This window comes from Eumetopias jubatus, unplaced genomic scaffold (genome assembly GCF_037043125.1).
Source record: "Eumetopias jubatus isolate StellerSeaLion01/CBP00866 unplaced genomic scaffold, mEumJub1_p1.0 scaffold_8, whole genome shotgun sequence".
In the NCBI taxonomy this organism is placed as follows: domain Eukaryota; kingdom Metazoa; phylum Chordata; class Mammalia; order Carnivora; family Otariidae; genus Eumetopias; species Eumetopias jubatus.
This window is the reverse complement of record NW_028274814.1, coordinates 36,844,771-36,869,163: the sequence shown is the minus strand read 5'-3', so window position 1 is coordinate 36,869,163 and position 24,393 is coordinate 36,844,771. Positions and strand designations below refer to the sequence as shown.

General features: G+C 35.9%; 1 long non-coding RNA gene across 5 annotated transcripts in view; it reads left to right on the top strand.

Moving 5' to 3' along the window:
- Positions 1–16,898, top strand: part of LOC114204117 (uncharacterized) — a 35,297-nt gene extending 18,399 nt beyond the window's left edge. For 4 of the 5 annotated variants that reach the window (XR_015768809.1, XR_015768811.1, XR_015768807.1 and 1 more), the window contains exons 7-8: positions 12,907–12,990; positions 16,273–16,898. This is a non-coding gene — a long non-coding RNA (uncharacterized LOC114204117). The remainder of the gene's footprint in view (positions 1–12,906; positions 12,991–16,272) is intronic. The other variant, XR_015768810.1, reaches the window with a different exon arrangement.
- The last annotated feature ends 7,495 nt before the right edge of the window (positions 16,899–24,393 follow it).

Genomic DNA, 24,393 nt, shown 5'->3' with positions numbered 1-24,393 from the left:
ATAGACATTTAAACAATATTTGTTCTTCTAATCCACGAGCATGGAATGTCTTTCCATTTCTTTGTATCATCTTTAGTTTCTTTCATCAATGTTTTATAATTTTCAGAGTACAGGACTTTCACATTCTTGGCTAAGTTTATTTCTCAGTATTTTATTCTTTTTGATGCCACTGTAAATGGGATTGCTTTCTTAATTTCTCTTTCTGCTGCTTCATTATTAGTGTATAGTGTATTAGTGTATAATTAGTGTATACAATAGATTTCTGTACATTGATTTTTACCCTGTGGCCTTACACAATTCATTTCATATCTAGTCATTTTTTGGTGGAGTCATTTGGGTTTTCTATATATAGTATCATGTCATCTGCAAATAGCAAAAGTTTTACTTCTTCCTTACCAATTTGGATACCTTTTATTCCTTTTTCTTGTCTCATTGCTGTAGCTAGGTCTTCCAGTACTATATTGAATAAATGTGGTGAGAGTACCTTGTCTTGTTCCTGAGCTTAGGGAGAAAGCAGTTTTTAACCATTAGGTATAATGTTAGCTGTGGGTTTTTCATACATTATGATCTTTATTATGTTGAGGTATATTTCCTCTAAACCTCCTTTGTTGAGGGTTTTTATCACAAATAGATGTTATAATTTGTTAAATGTTTTTTCTGCATCTATTGAGATGATCATAACCAGAAGTCAAAAACTTTTAATAGATATACAGAAAATAAAGAGAAAGGAATCCAAGAGATTACTTTAGAAAAATCCGTAAAACTATAAGGATAGAGAGCAAAGGAAGAAGAAAAGAAGAGAGAAACACAAAAACAGCCATAAAAAGGTAACAAAATGGCAATAAGTACAATCAATGACTACTTTAAGTGTAAATGAAGTAAATGCTCCAATCAAAAGACATGATGACTGAATGGATAAAAGACAAAACCCATCCATATGCTACCCATAAGAGATTAGCTACCCACTTCAGACCTAAAGACACATGCAGATTAAAAGTAAAGGGATCAAAATCATGGTAATGGAAGGGAAAAAATGGGTTGTAGCAATACTTATATCAGACAAAATAGACTTTAAAACAAAACCTGTAGCAAGACACAGAAGGACACTACATAGCAATAAAAGGAACAAACAGTAGGATTTAACAATTGTAAATATCTATGTATCCAACATGGGCGCACCTAAATACATGAAGCTATTATTAACAGATGAAGAGGAAGAAATTGACAGTAATACAACAATGTAGGGACTTTAACACTTTAACATGCCAATGAATATGTCATTCAGACAAAAAATCAAGAAGGAAATAATGGCTTTGAATGACACATTTGACCAGATGGATCTAACAGATGTATGCAGAACATTCCATCCCCAAATGGCAGAATACATATTCTTTTTAAGTGCACATGGAATATTTTCCAGAATAGATTACATGTTGGGCAATAAACAAGTCTCAATAAATTAAAAAAGATTTAATTCATATCCTTGGTATGAATTAAAATACATCTTTTCTGACCATAACATTATGAAACTAGAAATCAATCACAAGAAAAAATTAGAAAGAACAAAAATACTTGGAAGCTAAATAACATGCAACTAAACAATGAAGAGGCCAATCAAGAAATCAAAGAGTAAATCCAAAAATATGTGGAGAAAAATGAGTGAAAACACAACAGTCCAAAATCTTTGGGATGCAGCAAAAGCTGATCTAATAGAGGTGTTTATAGCAATATAGGCCTACCTCAAGAAAACAAAGAAAATATCAAATAAAAAAAACAAATGTAAAGCCAAAAGGAGCTAGAAAAAGATGAATAAAGCCCAAAGCCAAAGAAGAAAGAAAATAATAGAGATTAGAGCAGAAATAATTGAATAGAGAATTAAAAAAAAAATCAATGAAACCAGGAACTGCTCCATTGGAAAGATAAACAAAATTTGTAAACCTTTAGGAGACTCATCAAGAACAAAAAGAGGATTCAAATAAATAAAATCAGAAATTGGGGAAGAGAAATAACTGACTCCACAGAAATTACAAAGGACTATAAAAGAATATTATGAAATATTATTTGCAAACAAATTGGATAACCTAGAAGAAATGGATAAATTCCTTGAAACATTTAGCCTTCCAAAACCAAATTCGGAGGAAATAGAAAATTTGAATAGACTGATTACTAGCAATGAAACTGAGTCAGTAGTCAAAAAACTCCCAACAAACAAAAGTCCAGGACCAGTTGGCTTTACAGGTGAATTCTACCAAACATTTAAAGAAGAGTTAATAACGATTTTTCTCCAACTCTTCCAAAAGAAAAAAAAATAGAAGAAAAAAACTTTCAAATCCATTCCATGAGGCCAGCATTATTCTGGTACATAAACGAAACAAAGATACTACGAAGAAGAAGAAGAAGAAGAAGAAGAAGAAGAAGAAGAAGAAGAAGAAGAAGAAGAAGAAGAAGAAGAAGAAGAAGAAGAAAGAAAACCACAGGTTAATATCTCTGACACACAGAGATGCAAAAATTCTCAAGAAAATAGCATACCAAATTCAATAACACATGAAGAGGGTCATACACCAGGATCAAGTGGGATTTTTTTCTAGGAATGCAGGGTTGGTTCAATATTTGCAAATCAATCAATATGTTACATTTCATTAGTAAGAGAAAGGTAAAACAAACAAACAAAAATATACACTACTCTGAAAGATGTGTATGTTTTTTCAAGTTCTGGGAAGTTTAATTCAAATTTCTTATTCTATGGAGTTTGTACTCTTAGTTTCCCCACCCCAGATATAGTATTTTTGGCCTTATTAGCACAATAAGTGTCATTTTTTTCTTCTTTTTAAAATTTAAATTCTATTAGCCAATATTTGGTGCATCATTAGTTTCAGATGTAGAGTTCAGTAATTCATCGGTTGCATACAACAATCAATGCTCATCACACCATGTACTCTCTTTAATGCCCATCACCCAGTCATTCTATGCCTCCATCCACTTGCCCTCCAGCAACCCTCAGTTTGTTTCCTATAGTTAAGAGTCTTTCATGGTTTTTCCCTCTCTCTGATTTCTTCCCATTTAATTTTCCCTTCCTTCCCCTATGATCCTCTGTGCTGTTTCTTAAATTCCACATATGAGTGAAACCATATGATAGTTGTCTTTCTCTGATTGACATATTACATTCAGCATAATACCCTCCAATTCACTTTAAAAACGAGTTATATTTGACATACATTATATTAATTTCAGATGAACAACACAATAATTCAATATTTGTATACATTGAGAAATGATCACCACAATAACTACTTAATATTTGTCACCATATATAGTTACAGATTCTTTTAAAAATTTTATTCTATGATGTTATGTTAGTCATCATACAATACATCACCAGTTTTCAATGCAGTGATCCACGATTCATTGTTTCCATACAGATTTTTTTCTTGAGATGAGAACAATTAAGATTTACTCTTTTTTATTTCAAAGATTTATTTATTTGAGAGAGAGAGCAGGGGAAAGGGGCATAGGAGGAGGGAGAGAGAGTCTCCACCAGACTCTGCTCTAAGTGCAGAGCCTGACATGGGCTCCATCTCCTGACCCTGAGATCATGACCTGAGCTGAAACCAAGAGTCTGATGCTTAACTGACTGCACCACTGAGGCACCCCAAGATTTACTCTCTTAGTAACTTTTAAACAGGTAATATGTTTTGTTGACTGTTTCCTTTGCTGTGCAGAAGCTTTTTATCTTGATGAAGTCCCCAAACAAAGAGGCAACCCACGGAATGGGAGAGGATATTTACAAATGACACTATAGATGAAGGTCGGGTATCCAAGATCTATAAAGAACTTCTAAAACTCAGCACCCAAAAAACAAATAATCAAGTCAAGAAATGGGCAGAAGACATACAAATGGCTAGCAGACACATGAATAAATGTTCAACATCATTAGCCATCAGGAAAATTCAAATCAATACCACATTGAGATACCACCTTACAACAGTTAGAATGGCAAAAATTGATAAGTCAGGAACAACAAATGTTGGAGAGGTTGTGGAGAAAGGGGAACCCTCTTACACTGTTCGTGGGAATGCAAGTTGGTACAGCTACTTTGGAAAACAGTATGGAGGTTGTTCAAAAATTAAAAAGTAGAGCTACTCTATGACTCAGCAATTGCAATTTGGGGTATTTACCCCAAAGATACAGATGTAGTGAAAAGAAGGGGCACATGCACCCCAATGTTCATAACAGCAATGTCCACAATAGCCAAACTGTAGAAGGAGCTGAGATGCCCTTCAACAGATGAATGGATAAAAAAGACGTAATACACACACACACACACACACACACACACACACACACACACACACACACACACACACACACACTGGAATATTACTCAGCCACCAGAAAGGATGAATACCCATCATTTGCATCAACATGGATGGAACTGGAGGGGGTTATGCTAAGTGAAATAAGTCAAGCAGAGAAAAACAATTATCATATGGTTTCACTTATATGTGGAACTTAAGGAACAGCATGGAAGATATTAGGAGAAGGAAGGGAAAAATGAAGGGTGGATCAGAGGGGGAGATGAACCATGAGAGACTATGGACTCTGGGAAACAGACTGAGGGTTTCATATGGGGGTTGGGGGGATGGGTTGGCCTGGTGATGTGTATTAAGAAGAGCACATATTACAATGAGGACTTGGGTGTTAAACACAAACAATGAATCATGGAACACTACATCAAAAACTAATGAAGTACTGTATGGTGATTAACATAACAATAAAAAAGTAAATATGTAATATGTTATTAATTATGGTCACCATGCTATACATTAAAGCTCCATGAGTTATTTATTCACCCATCTCTACCTCCTACCTCTATGACCCATCAATATGTTCTCTGTATGTATGACCATTCCCCTCCCTTTTTTAAGATTCCACATAAAATGAGATTATACATTGTCTGTCTTTCTGTCTGACTTATTTCACTTAGTATTATTCCCTCAACGTTCACCCATGTTGTTGCAAATGGCAGGATTTCATTCTTTTTTCATGGAGTATATATATATACATATATATATTCTTTATCCATTCATCTGTCAGTGAGCACTTAGGTTGTTTCCATATCTTGGTTATTGTAAATAATACAATTATAATGGGAATGCATATATCTTTCTGAGGAGTCAAATTTTTGACATTTTTTACTTATTTCTGATTAGATGCTGATAGTTAATGCTCCCTTCTTTCTCTGTAATACTGTTTCAGTTTTGATTGAAGGTGAAATAAATCTTACTTATTCTATGTTATTTACTTTAAAAATATTCTATTTGTCATTGCTATGTGTTTGGAGCATTACAAATAATTCTAAAATTAAGTTTCCACTTTCTCTTGACCTGCTGATTTATTTTCTTTAACTGAAAAAGGAAGTCTAAAATATATAATAATCTATTAATGTATAATTTTCTACTTAACTGGTAATTTTCTTCTTTTAAAACTTTTTATATGACTTTCTCACATTACTTGCAACATCTGGTAATGATGACAGAATTTTCTTCTTCAAATATACTGAATTATATATATCATCTGGATGGTAGTTTCAACCTTATCTTACCCAATGGAGAAGAGAAAAAAATGCTTATGGTGTAAACATCTATTGCATAAAAAATCTTGGGATTATATTTTGTAAGTAGTTTAATTCAACAGACATTTAATGAAGATGCTTCATGTATAACATATCATACCATGTTTAATCACAAACCTGAGAGATCAAAAAAGGCTTCTGTGAGAAAGTGACATTTTACTAAAAATCCACCTTGAAAATAATGGTCTGATGTACTCCCAGGCCAATTCTAAGGGGAAAACAGTTCACTTAACACTTATAATTGACTCCAAGAAAAGTAATCCAAGTTTTGGTGTCAGGCAAAATATTTTATTCTAATTATTTGCCTTTTTAGAGTTATGGAGTCATACCTTAAGGAAACGTTAAAGTATGAATTTGTTCCACGTAATTGCTGTTGCAAGTGATAAAAATATATTCTCTTAATTACTGGATTAGGTTGGCAGTGGACAACATTATTTATGTCAAAATGCATTTTTTAAATTGTTATTGTTATGTTAATCACCATAAATTACATCATTAATTTTTGATGTAGTGTTCCATGATTCATTCTTTGTGCATAACACCCAGTGCTCCACGCAGAATGTGCCCTCTTTAATAACCATCAGCAGGCTAACTCATCCCCCCAATCCCCTCCCCTCTAGAACCCTCAGTTTGTTTATCAGAGTCCATTGTATCTCATGGTTCGTCTCCCCCTCGAACTTACTCCCCTTCATTCTTCCCCTCCTGCTATCTTCTTCTTCTCTTTTTCTTTCTTAACATATATTGCATTATTTATTTCAGAAGTACAGATCTGTGCTTCAACAGTCTTGCACAATTCACAGCGCTCACCATAGCACATACCCTCCCCAATGTCTATCACCCAGCCACCCCATCCCTCCCACCCCCCACCACTCCAGCAACACTCGGTTTGTTTCCTGAGATTAAGAATTCCTCATATCAGTGAGGTCATATGATACATGTATAACTCTGATTGACTTATTTCACTCAGCATAACACCCTCCAGTTCCATCCACGTCATTGCAAATGGCAAGATCTCATTCCTTTTGATGGCTGCATAATATTCCATTGTGTATATATACCACCTCTTCTTTATCCATTCATCTGTCGATGGACATCTTGGCTCCTTCCATAGTTTGGCTATTGTGGACATTGCTGCTATAAACATTGGGGTGCACGTACCCCTTTGGGTCCCTACATTTGTATCTTTGTGGTAAATACCCAGTAGTGCAATTGCTGGATCGTATGGTAGCTCTATTTTCAACTGTTTGAAGAACCTCCATACTGTTTTCCAGAGTAGTTGCACCAGCTTGCATTCCCACCAATGGTGTAGGAGGGTTCCCCTTTCTCCACATCCCCGCCAACATCTGCTGTTTCCTGACTTGTTAATTTTAGCCATTCTGACTGGTGTGAAGTGGTATCTCATTGAGGTTTTGATTTGGATTTCCCTGATGCCGAGCGATGTCCAGCACTTTTTCATGTGTCTATTGGCCATTTGGATGTCTTCTTTGGAAAAATGTCTGTTCATGTCTTCTGCCCATTTCTTGATTGGATTATTTGTTCTTGGGGTGTTGAGTTTGATAAGTTCTTTGTAGATTTTGGATACTAGCCCTTTATCTGATATGTCATTTGCAAATATTTTCTCCCATTCTGTCGGTTGTCTTTTGGTTTTGTTGACTGTTTCTTTTGCTGTGCAAAAGCTTTTTATCATGATGAAATCCCAATAGTTCATTTTTGCCCTTGCTTCCCTTGACTTTGGCGATGTTTCTAGGAAGAAGTTACTGCGGCTGAGGTCGAAGAGGTTGCCACTTGTGTTCTCCTTTAGGATTTTGATGGACTCCTGTCTCACGTTTAGTTCTTTCAACCATTTGGAGTCTATTTTTGTGTGTGGTGTAAGGAAATGGTCCAGTTTCATTTTTTTGCATGTGGCTGTCCAATTTTCCCAACACCATTTGTTGAAGAGACTGTCTTTTTGCCATTGGACATTCTTTCCTGCTTTGTCAAAGATGAGTTGACCATAGAGTGGAGGGTCCATTTCTGGGCTCTCGATTCTGTTCCATTGATCTATGTGTCTGTTTTTGTGCCAGTACCATACTGCCATGATGATGACAGCTTTGTAATAGAGCTGGAAGTCCAGAATTGTGATGCCGCCAGCTTTGCTTTTCTTTTTCAAGATTCCTCTGGCTATTCGGGGTCTCTTCTGGTTCCATACAAATTTTAGGATTATTTGTTCCATTTCTTTGAAAAAAGTGGACGGTATTTTGATGGGGATTGCATTGAATGTGTAGATTGCTCTAGGTAGCATTGACATCTTCACAATGTTTGTTTTTCCAATCCATGAGCATGGAAGGTTTTTCCATTTCTTTGTGTCTTCTTCAATTTCTTTTATGAGTGTTTTATAGTTTTCTGAGTACAGATCCTTTGCCTCTTTATTTAAATTTATTCCTAGGTATCTTATGGTTTTGGGTGCAATTGTAAATGGGATCGACTCCTTGATTTGTCTCTCTTCTGTCTTGTTGTTGGTGTATAGGAATGCCACTGATTTCTGTGCATTGATTTTATATCCTGTTACTTTACTGAATTCCTGTATGAGTTCTAGCAGTTTTAGGGTGGAGTCTTTCGGGTTTTCCACATACAGTATCATATCATCTGCAAAGAGTGAGAGTTTGACTTCCTCTTTACCAATTTGGATCCCTTTGATTTCTTTTTGTTTTCTGATTGCTGTGGCTAGGACTTCTAATACTATGTTGAATAGCAGTGGTGATGGTGGACATCTCTGCCACGTTCCTGACCTTAGGGGAAAAGCTCTGAGCTTTTCCCCATTGAGAATGATATTCGCCATAGGTTTTTCATAGATGGCTTTTATGATATTGAGGTATGTACCCTCTATCCCTATACTCTGAAGAGTTTTGATCAAGAAAGGATGCTGTACTTTGTCAAATGCTTTTTTGCATCTATTGAGAGGATCATAAGATTCGTGTTCTTTCTTTTGTTAATGTATTGTATCACGTTGATTGATTTGCAGATGTTGAACCAACCTTGCAGCTCAGGGATAAATCCCACTTGGTCATGGTGAATAATCCTTTTAATGTACTGTTGGATCCTATTGGCTACTATTGTGGTGAGAATTTTTGCATCCGTGTTCATCAAGGATATTGGTCTGTAATTCTCCTTTTTGATGGGGTCTTTGGTTTGGGAATCAAGGTAATGGCGGCCTCATAAAACGAGTTTGGAAGTTTTCTTTCCATTTCTATTTTTTTGGAACAGTTTCAGGAGAATAGGTATTAATTCTTCTTGAAATGTTTGGTAGAATTCCCCTGGGAAGCCATCTGGCCCTGGGCTGTTGTTTGTTGGGAGATTTTTGATGACTGCTTCAATTTCCTTAGTGGTTAGAGGTCTGTTCAGGTTTTCTATTTCTTCCTGGTTCAATTTTGGTAGTTGATACATCTCTAGGAATGCACCCATTTCTTCCAGGTTATCTAATTTGCTGGCATAGAGTTGCTCATAATATGTTCTTAAAATTGTTTGTATTTCTTTGGTGTTAGTTGTGATCTCTCCTTTTTCATTCATGATTTTGTTGATTTGGGTTATTTCTCTTTTCTTTTTGATAAGTCTGGCCAGGGGTTTATCAATCTTGTTAATTCTTTCAAAGAACCAGCTCCTAGTTTCGTTGATCTGTTCTACTGTTCTTTTGGTTTCTATTTCATTGATTTCTGCTCTGATCTTTATTATTTCTCTTCTCCTGCTGGGTTTAGACTTTCTTTGCTGTTTTTTCTCTAGCTCCTTTAGGTGTAGGGTTAGGTTGTGTATTTGAGACCTTTCTTGTTTCTTGAGAAAGGCTTGTATTGGTATATACTTTCCTCTTAGAACTGCCTTTGCTGTATCCCAACGATTTTGAACAGTTGTGTTTTAATTTTCATTGGTTTCCATGAATTTTTTAAATTCTTCTTTAATTTCCTGGTTGACCCATTCATTCTTTAGTAGGATGCTCTTTAGCCTCCATGTATGTATTTGAGTTCTTTCCGACTTTCCTCTTGTGATTGATTTCTAGTTTCAAAGCATTGTGGTCTGAAAATATTCAGGGAATGATCCCAATCTTTTGGTATAGGTTGAGACCTGATTTGTGACCTAGGATGTGACTATTCTGGAGAATGTTCCATGGGCACTAGAGAAGAATGTGTATTCCCTTGCTTTGGGATGGAATGTTCTGAATATGTCTGTGAAGTCCATTTGGTCCAGTGTGTCATTTAAAGTCTTTATTTCCTTGTTGATCTTTTGCTTAGATGATCTGTCCTTTTCAGTCAGGGGGGTGTTAAAGTCCCCCACTATTATTGTATTGTTGTCAATATGTTTCTTCGCTTTTGTTATTAATTGCCTTATATAATTGGCTGTTCCAATGTTAGGGGCATAGATATTTACAATTCTTAGATCTTCTTATGGATTTACCCTTTAAGTAGGATATAGTGTCCTTCTTCAACTCTTATTACAGTCTTTGGTTTAAAATCTAATTTGTCTGATATAAGGATTGCCACCCCAGCTTTCTTTTGGTGTCCATTAGCATGGTAAATGGTTTTCCACCCCCTCACTTTCAATGTGGGGGTGTCTTTGGGTCTAAAATGAGTCTCTTGCACACAGCATATTGACGGGGCTTTTTTCTTAATCCAATCTGATAGCCTGTGTCTTTTAATTGGGGCATTGAGCCCATTTATAGTCAGCATAACTATTGAAAGATATGAATTTAGTGCCATTGTATTGTCTGTAAGGTGACTGTTACTGTATATTATCTGTGTTTCTTTCTGGTCCATGCTGTTTTTAGGCTCTCTCTTTGCTTAGAGGGCCCCTTTCAATATTTCTTGTAGGCTGGTTTTGTGTTTGCAAGTTCCTTTAGTTTTTGTTTGTCCTGGAAGCTTTTTATCTGTCCTTCTATTTTCAATGACAGCCTAGCTGGATATGGTATTCTTGGCTGCATATTTTTCTCGTTTAGTGCTCTGAAGATATCATGCCAGTCCTTTCTGGCCTGCCAGGTCTCTGTGGATAGGTCTGTTGCCAATCTAATGTTTCTACAATTGTAGGTTACAGATCTCTTGTCCCGAGCTACTTTCAGGATTTTCTCTTTGTCTCTGACAAAAAGTTAGTTTTACTATTAGATGTCGGGGTGTTGACCTATTTTTTTTGATTTTGAGAGGGGTTCCCTGTGCCTCCTGGATTTTGATGCCTGTTTCCTTCCCCATATTAGGGAAGTTCTCTGCTGTAATTTGCTCCAATATACCTTCTGCCCCTCTCTCTCTTTCTTCTCTCTCTGGGATCCCAATTATTCTAATGTTGTTTCGTCTTATCGTATCACTTATCTCTCGAATTCTGCCCTCGTGATCCTGTAGTTGTTTCTCTCTCTTTTTTCTCAACCTCTTTATTTTTCATCATTTGGTCTTCTATATCACTGATTCTCTCTTCTGCCTCATTTATCCTAGCCGTTAGTACCCCCATTTTTGATTGCACCTCATTAATAGCCATTTTGATTTCGACTTGGTTAGATTTTAGTTCTTTTATTTCTCCAGAAAGGGTTTCTCTAATAACTTCCACGCTTTTTTCAAGCCCAGCTAGTGTCTTTAGAGTCATGATTCTGAACTCTAGGTCCGACATCGTACTAATGTCCATATTGAGTAGATCCCCGGGAGACGGTACTACCTCTTGTTCTTTTTGCTGAGGTGATTTTTTTCGTCTTGTCATTTTGTCCAGAGGATAATAGATGAATGAGAGAACAAAACGCTAACAGGTTAACAACATCCCCAGCACATATACTCTATACAAATCAGAAAAGACCTGAAACCAGGGGAAAAGAAAGGGAAAGAAAGAAAAAAGAAAGAGGGAAAAAAAGAGAAAGAAAGAGATAAAAACAAACAAAAACAGAACAAAACAAAAAAACAGAACATGATCAAATATGATCAGGCTAGTGCATAGATTAGTGCCACACACTAGATTTTGGGCGTATTTTGGTCTGTTAGAAGAAAGTGCCTCCTAAAATTTTAAGGGAAGAAAGACTTATATATGTACAAAATAAGGGTTGATACAATAAAGGGATGGAAGATGACTGTAAAGATGAAAATTATAAAAGATTTTATAAAAGGATTTGATAAGATAAGAAGTCGTTTGAAAAAAGAAAGAAGAAGATTTAAAAAAAAAGAAAAAAAAGGGAGAGAATGTGATTAGGCAGGAGACTAGAACAAAGCCATACACTAGTGATTTAGGGTATATTTTGATCTGTTAGAAGAAACTGTATCTCAAAATTTTAAAGAGAGAACAACTTATGTATATATGCCAAAAATAAGGGTAACTACTATGAAGGGATAAAATATGACTCTAAAAATGAAAAATAAAAAATGTTTTTTTAAAAAAGGGATTGATAAGATGTTGGTTGAAAAAGGGAAAAAGAAAAATTCAAAAAAAGAAACAGTTAAAAAATTAACTTTGAAAAACTAATGAATCATGGTAAAAAAAGCCATGAATTCTATGTGCAGTAGTCCCCTAGTGCTGGAGTTCTCCCGTTCTCCTTGATCGGTAGTCTTGGCTTGCTGGCTGCTCGTGCTGATCTTCTGGGGGAGGGACCTGTTGCCATGGTTCCCAAATGTCTTTTCTGGAGGCGGAATTGCCTCCTCCTTGTCGGTCCGGGCTAAGCAATCTCCTTGGGTTTGCTCTCAGGAGATTTTGTTCTCTGCAAGCTCTCGGTAGAGCTTTGGAGGATGAGAGTGGAAATGGTGGCCTCCCAATCTCTGCCCAGAGGAGCCAAAAACTCAGGGCCCCACTCCCCCAGTGCGCCCCAGAGAAAAGCAGTCATTCCCGTCTCCCCAGTCTCTGGCCGCACTCCGTGCTCACCCGGCCTGTGACCAAGTGTTTCTATCTCTGGCATCTGACCCCATGTGGAGTCTCCAAACCCAGCAGATCCCTGCGGTGCGCTCCCGTGCCGCTCCTCCCAAGGGAGGAAGGGGAGTCTCCCCAGCTCTGCTGCTTGTTGGGTCCCTGCTGGAGGAGCAGTGGCCTGAATGGGCCGCGGATCAGTTTATGGCAACCCTGAGCTGAGAGCCCACGCCTCAGCTCCGTCTCTGCAGCTGGCTTCCCCGCTCTGATACCTGGGAACTCTGCCACACTCAGGTACCCCTGGTCTTTCTGTGACCCTGAGGGTCCTGAGACCACACTGTCCCACGAGGGTTCCACCCCCAGCTTAGCCACTGGAGAGATGTCCCTCAGCGGAGCCAACTTCTAAAAGTTCTGATTTTGTGCTCCACTGCTCTATCACTTGCCAGACACGGCTGACGGAGGCCCCTCACCCTCCGTCTATCCTCCTGAATATCACCTCGGATTCACTTCTCCGCACGTCCTACCTTCCAGTAAGTGGTTGCTTTTCTGTTCAGAGAGTTGTTGCTATTCTTCTCTTCGATCTCCTGTTGAGTTCGTAGGTGTTCAGAATGGTTTGATTCCTATTCAGCTGAATTCCTGAGACCGGACGAAATCCAGGTCTCCTACTCCTCCGCCATCTTGCTCCGGGGCTCTTAAGGTCAAAATGTATTTTAACGCTCTTCTAAATAATTATTCTCTGGATGCCAAGTGTTTTGTTTCATTTTGAATTATTATATCTTAGTATGCCACTCCCCTGTTTTGAATTCTTCTAATATTTTTCCATTGTTTTCAAAGTAAAATCTAAATTTTATAGTATTAATAAGCCCTTTATCATCTGGAACATTTTTCCATATCTGAACTTTCCATACTTTCCTATTATATTATATTCTCCTATATATTATATTATATATATATTATATTATATTCATACTCTCCTATATATTCTCCATCAGCCTCAAAAGCTGCTCGTATTTCCCCCCAATAGCCTTTCCCACAACACTGGATCTTTGCAAATCTAGACTTTCTGACTGATTTGTACCTCACCTAATATACTCATCCTCAACAGACTGACAATAGGATGGTGCTTTTATTTTTGCATTCCCAGCCATCAATAATTCTGGGTGCACCTTAGGTCCACAACAAATTTTTAAGTAATTATTGTTTGAATGAATAAAGATTGCCTACAAAGGCAAATGATAAAATTACAAATTGCACTAATCTAAATGCCTAAAACAAGTGATATATACTGATGTTTTTTCACTTATCAAAAGGCAGTTTTTCAATAGTATTTAGGTCATTTTCTCATAACTCCATTTACATAATACAGAACTATGAATATATCACATCTATGTGAATGTTAATATTGCCTGAGAATATTGATAGCACAGCTCTGACTCTTCATATGTCTTTTCAATTCTTTTTTTTAAAGATTTTATTTATTTATTTGAGATAGAAAGCATGAGAAAGAGAGAGAGCACAAGCGGGGGGAAGAGGAGAGGGAGAAGCAGACTCCCCGCCGAGCAGGGACCCTCAACTTAGGACTTGATCCCAGGTCTCTGGGGTCATGATCCAAGCCAAAGGCAGACGCTTAACCAAATGAGGCACCCAGGCTCCTAAGTCTTTTCAATTCTTATAAAATTATCTAAAGTATCTGACTAGAGATTTTGTTTATTTATTAATAAGTCCATAAGAAGATTTGACGTTTAAAAAGTAAGCATGTAGGTGGCACCAGTGTGGCTCAGTTGTTTAAACAGCCAACTCTTGATTTTAGCTCAGGTCATGATCTCAGGGTCCTGGGATTAAGCCCCACAACGGGCTCGGCACTCAGCAGGGATTCTCTCTCTCCCTCTGCCCCTCCCCCCACTTATGCTCACTCTCTCCCTTTTTCTCTCTAAAATAAACAAATAAATCTTTTTTTTTTTTTAAAGGAAGCATGTTATAGATTAAGAAGAAAAAAAGCTAAGTGGAAAATGGTAGCCTACAATAGTGGTCACAATTGATGGTTGTGGGCAAAATTCATGCTTTTGTGCTCTGGCTACTAGCTTTGTATAGATGAATATTCTTAAGTTTAAAGTTCCCAATTAAGGAGTTTTCCATTTTATAGTAAGGTCAAGATACAAAATAATCACGTTATCTGCTCTGAATACTTCTGGTAGCTGACTTAGTGTTATATGTGAATTATCTGAGTGGTTAGCCTTTTAAACAAATAAGTACACTATATTAATATATATAATGTAAAGTATTCATGGTATATTGTTCTGTACCTCAGAATCTGGGAAAGTAATAGATATTGTTCATGAAATGAAGAAGATTTCCTACACACTAAAGAAGATCATATTCTTTAATATTTTTCTAGTGTTTATCTATCCTGATGCTTTTTAGGTGATTTCTGTCTTGTTTTGTTTTAAATTTCTGACATAGCTGAATACATTAAAAAAAGGAGTGCAGAAAAACATTAACAAGAAAATATAATTTTCTTTTAAAATCAGACTAAAATTATGTAGGTTATATATTTTTTATTAAAATTTATTTTATTGAGTTAAAATACACAAAATGTAAAATTAACTATCTTAATTATTTTTATGTATACATATCATGAAGTACATTAAGCTCATTAAGTACATTTTACGTGTAATAAGCACATTAGAGACAGTGTGAAATTACGTAAGTTATATATTAACCCACTTAGTTTTCACTGTTGCTGTGAATATTATTCTTTTTTTTCTTGATTTAGTTTAAATTACTCATTTTTCCATTAAAAGTTTGTGTTAAAACTATTACCTAGGGGACAGTAAATTTCACACACCTGACTGTGGTTAGCTCCTTTGCTACTTGAATAGAAAATCCACTTATTTTGTTGCCTTTTTAAAATCCCCCCGTTTTTTGCATTTTTAGTGCTAGTTAGCTTAAATGCATAAACAAATAATAACATTTTGCATTTATAATATTTTGTGCCCTTTTGACAACTTTTGTGAGGTACTTGAACCTTTGGATAGAAAGGAGGTTTGGGATACTTAGTGAATCTCATTAACTCATGTAGTGTTCTCCTCCAGATCATTTGGATTTGTACAAAGCTGGTTATAAATGCAGAACATTAGTTTGCCTTTCTAATTAAACTAAAACATAGAGCTATTTTTGAACAAATTTTCCCTGTGTATTAAATTTTTCTTTAGTAATTTTGCAATACTAAAAGTCAAGAGAAAAGAAGAAAAATATAGTCTCTTTCTCCACTGCATTTTATCTAACAAAGAAGAAATAATGGCATCCCAAGTAGAAAGGAAGCCATATGTTGGGAAAAATATGAGAAACTGAATTGTCAAATTCTCTAAAGTTCTTCAGCAAAATTGATCATCATCCGTGGTCTGAAATAGAATATAGCACAAGAAACATTCAGGAGAAAAGTATTTTCCACACTGTTTTCTGTTTTATTGGTGGCACAGTGCCTTATAGGGATTGTTTGTGCTCATTTTAAGCATAAAATTCACTGTTCTAAGAGCAGGACCATTCCACTTTAACTGATTGTATTTTGGATATGATAAGTTGCCAAGGGTTGTGTTCAATATGAGGATAGATGAAAAGGGTAAATTTTCCTTTGTGAAGATTGGATTATATTTGTTCATTCATTAATTCATTTATTTACTTATTTAGTCTTGAATGTAACAAATATTTTTAGCTTTTACTCTATGACAAGATTTTTTTAGGTACTGAGCATTAAAAGGTAAATAAAATATATTTTTTTAAAAAGGTAAATAAAATATTATCTTTTCCTCAAGGAGATCAAATATTCCAATCCCAAGTGTCAAGTGAAAAAATTACCACAGTTCCAGTTATCCATAAAGAACAACTCATTTTTATTCCCACAACTTGTCTAATCAGCACTCAAGTCTTAAAGCTGTCAAGCAAAATTAATTTCAGTGAACTGAAAGGAGCACAGACCCAAAAATCCTGCCTGAATATAAAGAACCCCTGTGTTTTGCTACTCCACTCTTGAGAAATGCTTTGTTATTGTTGGACAATGCATCCAACTCATAGAAAACAAATGTCTTTGCCAACATGAAACTATACTGGACTATCCATTAATTCCCAATTTGGTGCATTAATAAAATTAATACAAAGAGGATAGAGGTGAGTAGAGAGCTGGGTTTTCATTTCTGGTCACTAATTTTTTGAATGCTCTATTTTTATCAAGGACTCTTTATAAATTATATAACTATTTTGAACTTGTGACTTAAGTTGCAACCATGATAGCCAGTGCAGAGGTTTTATGTTGAGTATGTAAAGAACAATGACATTGTTAGTACTGTAGATTTTTATTTCCTGGATATAATGCATAATATTTAAACATTTAACTGAATTTAGTTTTAAATGTTTAGGTTCTCAAAAGAAATTTCCCATCACTGCCAAGTGTAATTTATTTCCTTCTCTCTTTTTTGTTATTTTTCTTGAAATGTTGTTTGTTTGATTAAAATAATTAAGTTGTCTATTTATTTGTGGTTGCATTCTAAAATTGTATAAAATATTTCTATTAAAAGAGTTGTTTTCCCTTGTGAAAATGATGTCAATTCCTAATTATTGACTACAAAGAAAAGAGTAATGATACTTAAAAACTGCTGCTGGGTTGCCTGGGTGGCTCAGTCATTAAGCGTCTGCCTTCAGCTCAGGTCATGATCCCAGGGTCCTGGGATCGAGCCCCACATCAGGCTCCCTGCTCAGGTGGGAAGCTTGCTTCTCCCTCTCCCATTCCCCCTGCTTGTGTTCCTGCTGTCACTATTTCTTTCTCTGTCAAATAAATAAACTCTTAAAAAAAAAAACTGCTGCTCCTAGACTAGTAAAGAGTTTTGAACAGATATGAAAGTCTAACTTTTGGACACATTCAAGTGAATGATTTCTTTAAATGAAGAATATGGGATGATGGTGGACAGTAACAGAGTAACAGCAATGACAAAATTAAAAAAAACACTATAAATAAAATATACAAAAAAAAATACTTGTTACAATTTCTCCTGAGCCCCAAACTGCAAACTACCAACAGCTACACTATTTAGTATCATCTACTGTATGGAAAAAAGCATAAAAAAGGAATCTGTGTTTCTTATGGCCCTAAGACAGTACAACAATAAATTTGCCCATAGGTACTCAATGGAAAATACAATGAGTCAATCTGCAAATACAGACAAAAGGAAAGGGTTTGACTAGTACACAAATTTCAAGTTAGTAGAAGGGGACAAGGATTGACAGCTGAAGCCACTAGAGAGTATGGATTTTAGAAATTATCAAACAATCTCTTTTCCAAGACAAAGCCATGTATTTAGCAGAAACTGCTGGAAATTGAATAACATAGGAATAATACGGTCCAAAGAAAGAGAAATTTCAGAAAAATTGAAAATGGGAGTCAAATTTCAGCATTAGGTCACACTTTAACACTTTCCTTCAAAAAAATCGTAATTGCAAGAGGGAACTCTAAAAATAAGGGTGGAAATTTTCTCTTGGAGCATCCTGCCCTTCTAAAAGTAGAGGAAAACTCATTTCATTAAAATGATAGTGCACAGAAAAGGATGTAAATTAACATCCATATAAATTTATTATATAAGAAAAAGAAAAAGAGCATAGTATCATCTCTATAGTCAAAGTAGAAAATCATAGTTTTTTAAATGGTAAAAACTGTAACCTAATAAGTTTAAGTGATCAAAATAAATCAAGAAAATGTTAAAAGCTATGAATTTAAAAATAAATAAATAAATACAAAGAAAAACATCAATAATAATGAGAAAGCCTTTTAAGTGGTCTGCTTGAAGAAAAGGACACTTAACAGCAAAATTAAAAAATTAGCAACAAAATTAAAAAAGTACCAAGAATGCAACAAAAAAAATCAGAAATGACTAAACTAGAAATAACATGAAAACAAGTGACACAACAGATAATGCCATAAGATATATAAATATAAAGGAACGCTTTTCAAACTCAAGAGGGTTTGAGAAAGTGTTAGAGATAAAAGAAATATAAAGGTGCCACATGTGTCTCACAGGAGACCCTAGAGAAAAAAAAAAACCAATAAGGACAAATTCTAAAAGTTGTAGTTTAATAAAACTTGCCAAAAATAAAAGACAACTTGAAAATGTACAGTGAAAGAACACACTGTATTCCTGGAAAAATTGACTACTAGAACTGACACTAAGAAATGATATATTTAAAATAATAAAACTTTAGAGATAAAGACAAATAGAATCATTTGGTGTTCAGGCAAAAAACAAACAAACAAAAACCCCACTAAGTCAGTTAAAAGTGAAAAATAATTTTATTGTCACCATTCCTTTTAACAATAAAAATATTCATGGAAAGAAATAGTGTGCTTGTATTTTATATTTAGCCCACCTGTTCAGAAGTAATTGTTTTGAAATTGCAAATATCAGAGAAGATTTTTGTTCTGGGTCCTTCCTGAGGAATCTGCAAGTGGACAATTTTCAGAAAAATGACATGACTAGTAAGATAACAATATAACATCTGTTGGATTTGGTTTAAAATAGTTGGTGTGTCAAAGAAGATTTTTCCTATTAAGCAAGTAAGGATTTCAAAGATGAGATGCAAAGGAACTACATACATGAAGTAACAGAGTAACAAAGGAAAAGAACATCTTTTATTCAATCAATGAGAATGTGGCTATAGGAAACTGCTGAGGTGTTTGGTGTGGAGACAGCTCAGACAAGGCTATGAATGGAGCTTACAATATCCACCAAAAATAACAAAAAACAGGAGGAGTTAAGATGCGGAGGAGTAGGGAACCCTAATTTCATCTGGTCTCTGGAATCCAGCTAGATAGTTATCAAATCATTCTGAACACCTGTAAAATCAATTGGAGATCTGAGAAAAGAATTGTTGCAAATCTACAAATAGAAAAGCAATCACTTTTTTGGAGAGTAGGAGGTGCAGAGACATGAATCTGGGGCAATATACTGGAGGATATGAAGGAGTTTAGGGAGCCTGATTAACGAGGCTACTGCAAAGTAGTATAAGCAGTAGAGTGCAAAACTGGAACTTTTAGAAGTCTGCTACAGTGGAGGACATCCCTGGCTTAAAGGTGCTCAGGTGACAAAACGGGCCAGAATCCCAGGTGGCACAGCATGGTCTCAGGGTCCTCGGGGCCACGAAAAGAATGGGGGTGCCTGAGTGTGGCAGAGTTCCCAGGCATTTTAGCAGGGAAGCTGGCTGAAAACAGTGAGTCTAGACACTGGCTTTCTGCTCAGTGTTGCCATAAACCACAAACTTGCACTGTCCTGCGACAAAAGCCCCGTCCCTCTCCTGGGAGGAAATGCCTGCTCCATGCTGCAGGAGTCTGTACAGTTTGGAGACTCATAACTGGGTTGTGTGGCTGAGATAAAAATGCTCTGTCATAAGCTGGATGAACACAGAGTTAGGACAGAAACCAGGGAGACAGGAGTGGTTGACTCTCTGTGAGGGCTTACTGAAGATTGAGGGGTGTAAACTTTCAGCTCCAGGGCTAGAGAGAGAGCACACCATCTTTATCCCACCAAGCAGTGCTGAAAGCTTTCAGGGAGCAAAACAGTGCCACATAGTGCAATCCAGAGCCACTTAAACTGAGCCCAGCACCTGGGTAAAGGGGGTGCAATTCCACCAGGGCAAGATCACCTGAGAATTAAGAGAACAGGCCCCACCTCCAGAGGACTAGTAGGAACAACCAGCTAGTACCAACAACAGATCATAGAGAGCTTCAAAATTTCAGCTCTTGGGGAAAACACTATATAGCTTTCGTGGTTTTTTTTAATTAATATTCTTTAGTATTTCAGTTTTATTTTTATTCACCTCTTTTCTTATATTTTCCATTTTTTATTCTTTCTTAAATTTGTATTTAAATTTGTTATATATGTGTATATTTTATTTTTGGTTTCCTTTCATTGTATTTTATCTTATTTTTATATATATATATACAAGATTGTTTTCTTTCTTTCCTATTTTGGAATCTAGTTTCTTTTAATAAACAGACAGGATCTAGTTTATTGTTTTGTTCTGTTTTACTTCTTGTTTGATTTTTCTAATTTTGTTTTGTTTCTGTTTTTTTGGGTTTGTTTTGTTTGTAATTTTCTGTTACTGTTGTTATATTTGTCTTTTCTCTCTCTTTCTTCTATTCTTTTCTGGACATAATCATGAGATGGAGAAACTCACCCCAAATCAAAAGAGGAGGCAGTACTCACTGCCAGGGGTTTAATCAAGCTTGATATAAGTAAGATGTTGGAACTAGAATTCAAAACACTGATTATAAAGATACTAGCTGGGCTTGAAAAACCATTGAAGACACTAGAGATTCCCTTACAGTAGAAATAAAAGAACTAAAATCTAATCAAGCAAAAATTAAAAAATGTTATTACTGAGATGCAGTGAAAAATGGAGGCTCTAACAGCGAGGATAAATGAGGCAGAAGAGAGACTCAATGATATAGAAGACAAAATGATGGAAAATAAGAAAGCTAAGAAGAGAGAAAAACAACTGTTGGATCACCAAAGGAGACTTCGAGAACTAAACAATACCATAAAGCAAAATAATATCTGGAAAATAGGGGTCCCAGAAAATGAAGAGAGTGAAAGGGTCAGAGGTTTATTTGAACAAATTGTAGCTGAAAATTTCCCTAACCTGGGGAAGGAAAAAACATTCAAGTCCAGGAGGCACAGAGAACTCCCTTCAAAAAACAAAAACAAAAAAATAGGTCAACACCTTGATATATAATATGGAAGCTTGCAAACTTCAAAGATAAAGAGAAAATCCTGCAATAGCTCTGGACAAGAGCTCCACAAACTACAAGGGTAGACACATAAGGCTTTCAGTAGACCTGTCCACAGAGATCTGGCAGGCCAGAAAAGACTGGCATGATATATTCAATGTGCTACATAGGAAAAATATGCAGCCAGGAATACTTTATTCAGCAAGGTTGTCATTCAGAATAGAAGGAGAGATAAAGAACTTCCAGGACAAACAGAAACTAAAAGAACTTGTGATCACTAAACCAGCCTTGCATATAATATTAGAGGGTTTCCTTTGAGTGAAAAGAGAGCCCCAAAGTAACAAAGACCAGAAAGGAACAGAGACAATCTATAGAAACAGTGACTTTACAGGTAATAGAAAGGCACTAAATTCATATCTTTCAATAATTACTCTGAATGTAAATGGGTTAAATGCTCCAATCAAAGGACACAGTGTATCAGATTAAATAAAAAAAAAAAGACCCACTGACATGCTGTCTACAAGAGACTCATTTTAGACTCAAAGACACCTCCAGATTCAGAGTGAGGGGATGGAGACCATTTATCATGCTAATGAACTTCAGAAGAAAGCTGGAATAGCCAAAATTATATCAGACAAACTAGATTTTAAACCAAAGACTGTATAAGAGATGAAGAAGGACACTAAATCATAAAAGAGGTTCTATCCAACAAGAAGATCTAACAATTATAAATAAATATTTATGCCCCTAACGTGGCAGCAGGCAATTATATAAACCAGTTAATCACAAAATTAAAGAAGCACATTGATAATAATACAATGGTAGTAGGGAAATTTAACAGCTCACTCACAGCAATGGACTGACCATCTAAGCAGTAAATCAACAAGGAAACAAGGGCTTTGAATGCACACTGGACCAGATGGACTTCAGAGATGTATTCAGAACATTTCATCCTAATGCAACACATTCTTCTTGAGTGTACATGGAACATTCTCCAGAAGAAATCACATACTGAGTCACAAATCAGGTGAGACTGAAATTATTCTATGCATGTTTCAGACCACAAAACTTTAAAACTTGAACTCAATCACAAGAGAAAATTTTGAGGGAACACAAATGCATGGAAGTTAAAGAGCATTCTACTAAAGAATGAATGGGTCAACCAGGAAATTAAGAAAGAATTAAAAAAAAAAACATGGAAGCAAATGAAAATGTAAGTATGGCCGTTCAGAACCTTGGGATGCAGCAAAGGTGGTCCTAAGAGGGAGGTATATAGCAATAAAGCCCTTCTCAGGAAACGAGAAGAGTCAAATACAGAACTTAAACCTACACCTAAAGGAACTAGAAAAAAAACAACAACAAATAAAGCCTAAATCCAGCAGAAGAAGGGTAATAATAAAGATAAGAGCAGAAGCCAATGATTTAGAAATTAAAAAAAAAGAACAGATACAATGAAACTAAGATATAGTTCTTTGAAAGAATTAACAAAATCAGTAAACCCTTAGCCAGACTTATCAAAAAGAGAAAGGACCCAAGTAAATAAAATCATAAATGAAAGAGGACAGATCACAAACAACACTGAAGGAATAAAAACAATTATAAGAATGAATGGATAAAGAAGATGTGGTATATATACACAATGGAATATTATGCAGCCATCAAAAGGAATGAGGTCTTGCCATTTGCAACGACGTGGATGGAACTGGAGGGTGTTATGCTGAGTGAAATAAGTCAATCAGAGAAAGACATGTATCATATGACCTCACTGATGTGAGGAATTCTTAATCTCAGGAAACAAACTGAGGGTTGCTGGAGTGGGGGTGGGGTGGGAGGGATGGGGTGGCTGGGTGATAGACATTGGGGAGGGTATGTGTTATGGTGAGCGCTGTGAATTGTGCAAGACTGTTGAATCACAGATCTTTACCTCTGAAACAAATAATGCAATATATGTTAAGAAAAAAAAAGAAGATAGCAGGAGGGGAAGAATGAAGGGGGGGAAATCGGAGGGGGAGACGATCCATGAGACAATGGACTCTGAAAAACAAACTGAGGGTTCTAGAGGGGAGGGAGGTGGGGGGGATGGGTTAGCCTGGTGATGGGTATTAAAGAGGGCAAGTTCTGCATGGAGCACTGGGTGTTATGCACAAAGAATGAATCATGGAACACTACATCAAAAACTGATGATGTAATGTATGGTGATTAACATAACAATAAAAAAATTCAAGGAAAAAAACAATTATAAGAGAACATTATGAGCAATTATAAGCCAAAAAATTAGGCAATCTGAAAGAAATAGATGCATTTCTAGAAACATATAAACTACCAAAACTGACACAGAGAAAAATAGAAAACCTGAACAGACCCATAACTAGCAGAGAAATTGAATCAGTAATCAAGAATCTCCCAAGAAACAAGAGTCCAGAGCCAAATGGCCTCCCAGCAGGATTCTACCAAACATTTAAAGAAGCATTAATACCTATTCTTTTGAAGCTGTTTCAAAAAATAAAAATGGAAGGAAAACTTCCAAATTCATTCTATTAAGCCAGCATTACCATGATCCCCAAACCAAAGACCCTGCTAAAAAGGAGAATTACAGACCAATATTCCTTGATGAACATGGATGTAAAAATTCTCACCAGGTTATTAGCTAATAGCATCCAACAGTACATTAAAGTGTTATTCACCATGATGAAGTGGGATTTATTCCCTGTCTGCAAAGGTGGTTCAACATCCACAAATCAATCAATATGGTACACCATATTGATAAAAGAAAGGACAAGAGCCATATGATCCTCTCATAGATGCAGAAAAACCATTTGACAAAATACAGCCTCCTTTCTTGTTAAAAACTCTCTGTGGTGTAGGGATAGAAGGAATATAGTTCAGTATCTTAAAAGCCACATACAAAAAAGCCCCACAGTGAATATTATCCTCAACAGGAAAAAACTGAGAGCTTTTCCCCTAGGGTCAGGAACAAGACAGGGATGTCCACTCTCACCACTGTTGTTCAACATAGTCTTGGAAGCCCTAGCTTCAGCAATCAGATAATGAAAAGAAATAAAAGGCATTTAAATTAGCAAAGAAGTCAAATTTTCACCCTTCGCAGATGACGTGATACTCTATGTTGAAAATGCAAAAGACTCCACCAAAAAACTGTTAGAAC